The 2,596-nt window shown below is 33.6% G+C and overlaps 1 long non-coding RNA gene across 1 annotated transcript; it reads right to left on the bottom strand.

Moving 5' to 3' along the window:
• Positions 1-209: 209 nt before the first annotated feature.
• On the bottom strand, positions 210-2,178 carry LOC143851925 (uncharacterized). The gene is made up of 2 exons (XR_013236565.1): positions 1,980-2,178; positions 210-504 (listed from the first exon to the last, which is right to left on the bottom strand). It is a non-coding gene; the product is annotated as an uncharacterized LOC143851925 (long non-coding RNA).
• Positions 2,179-2,596: the final 418 nt, after the last annotated feature.

Here is a 2,596-nt window from a genome sequence, read left to right as displayed (position 1 = left end):
TGTTCAAAGATATCAATGCTGCCCACTAGTAAGGAAAGAAAAACAATTCATATAGATGGAGCTTCAAAAAAAAATTGGGTAGTGCATCCAAAGGCATTCAAAATAGAATTGCTAATGGAAATTTCATTGTTGGCCTTTTGGATTTTTTTTTGTTGCTATTAAGAATACTGTAATGCAACAGTCTAGACTTTTTCCTATGCTAAAAAACAAGAACAACATGCTCTTTCATTTCATAAATTCAATCACAGGCTAATCTATGAGTCTCATTTAAGTATAAAACCAATATGACAGTACAAAAAGAATAACAACATACATATTTATATTGCAATCATGAATTGCATACAAACCAATCATAGCTAAGTTTGTAGGGGGAAAACATAACCATACATTATTATCTCCTGGACAGAGGGCTGCAGATACACATAATCTCACATTTTGTACTTTTTCCAACGAGAGAAGGGTGCCAACTAAATTCGCTAACCTGAAATGGAAAGATTTGCTAACCTGAAATGGAAAGAATAACATGTAAGTTGAATTTATATTACTTTAATTTTAGCTGAAATTGATACATCCCTGATTTGCTGCATAGCTATATTACATAAACATAGAATTTTTAGAAAAATAACTCCATGGAATGTAAAGTTGGAGAAAAAACTACAGTACGACAAGTTCTTCACCTCATGTTCAACTGAAGCAACATCCAAACAAGTGACAAATTCAAACAGTAATGAGTATTAATGGAACGCTAACTGAATATTTAAGAAAGTACCCAATAGAGAAACAACATTAAAATGAATTTAAACACCACCAATCTCTACTCAAAATAAGTTATACACTAGTACACTTGCAATGGTACTTAGGCTGCTGATAAGAAACTTATTTGGCCCCACTATTATTTAGTGAAGATTAAAACAATATATGGCCTTCTGTACTTTTTCTTGACGTCCTTGATAATATCCAACAAAGGTTGAGCAAATCTATCTGACCAGCAGCAGTTTCACCAATTGCTTTGATTGACCACCCAGTGGATGTAGATCTATGGCTTTGTTTATCTGTTTTTCATATAATAGAAGATTGTCATCTCTCCCATGGATGTACGCACCATTTTCAAACCACATAAAACACTTGTGTTTTCATTATATTAGTTTTTGGGTTCCTTTTGTACGTGAGACAGAATTAGGCCTGTCAGATTTCTTTTTTTTTATGGGCACCTGTCAGATTTCTACAACTCCTATTCATCTAGGGGGACCAAAGCCTCCAATAAAATGATGCAAACTTTAAATTCATACAATCCAATATGCACAATTGAAGATAAATTGGGGGTAGGGCTCAACAGATGAAGAATCCAAAAGGGCTCAACTAGTAAGATTTCTAGGGCCGGACAAAACATGGTTTTGGTGTTGAAAAGCATACTACAGTTGCTCTGTTGCATCTGAAGCATCAGTCTTTCAAAACATGGTTTTGGTGTTGAAATGCATGCTACAGTTGCGCTTTAGAATACACACTAGCAAAGCAAAGAAAAATTGTTAACAAAGACGGAGCTTCAAAAAACAATTTTGGCTGTGCATCCAGAGGCATTTTACATAGAATTGGTAATGGAGATTTCATTATTCGCTATTTGAATTTGTGGTAGCTATTAAGAATATTGCAATTCATCTCTCTGGACTTGTTTCTTCTTCTTGTTTTTTTTATTCCAAAAAGCGAACCACATATTCGGTCGAAAGACAGTTCATGAGGCTCCTTCAGGAAGTCTTGAAGCTTCAGACCAATATAACAATACAAAAGGAAAGGACAACGTGCTAATGGAAGATGCTGTGTTCTTCACTTATTACATAGACAGCGAAAAATAGTTTGTCAGCATCAAAATGTATGCAGATTTATCTCTGTGGTTGGTAAGAAGGAAATAATGAATTTCATAGTAACCAAGCATAACTTTCTTTGTACGGAGGTACGTATTGGTTATTACATTCTATACTTACATGATGTTCAAGATCCGTTCCTGACTGCATATTTAGATAATATGCCATTTCTATTGTTCCATGAGAGAATGGTGCCCGTTGAATTTGTTTAACCTGAAATGAAAAGATAAGCATGTAAGTTGACATATATATTACTTGAACTTCACGTTAATTTGGTGCGAATTTGATTTATTGCTTAGATGGAGTACAAAAACATGACAATTTTGAGAGAAATAAAGTCATGGAATGTAAAGTTGTAGAAAAATAACAGGATGAAAATTATTTTCGCTATCATGTTCAACTAAAACAATATATCTAAACAAGTAAATAATTCAAACGATAATGGGTATTCACAAAAACGTAACTGAATAATAAAACTGAATGACCTTGTACTCTTAGTTATAATTTGTTGGAAGAGTCTACAGTGAGACAACAACAAAATTTTTGAGTAAAATTTTTGAAAGAGGAGTATGATCTGTGTGGGATTTCCATTTTTTGGAGAGAGATGGATTAGAGTTTTGAAAAGAAGATAGAATTGAGAACTATATAGAAGAGGAGGAAGGATCTATGGCTTCAAAGGGTGTAAGAAGGAAAAATGTGCATCTAATAGGAGGTTAAACTAAATCCCTTGTTACGAG

This window comes from Tasmannia lanceolata, unplaced genomic scaffold, assembly GCF_043159265.1.
Source record: "Tasmannia lanceolata isolate RefF3 unplaced genomic scaffold, GAP_Taslan_0.1 ptg000018l, whole genome shotgun sequence".
Lineage (NCBI taxonomy): Eukaryota > Viridiplantae > Streptophyta > Magnoliopsida > Canellales > Winteraceae > Tasmannia > Tasmannia lanceolata.
This window is presented reverse-complemented; position numbering and strand designations above follow the sequence as displayed.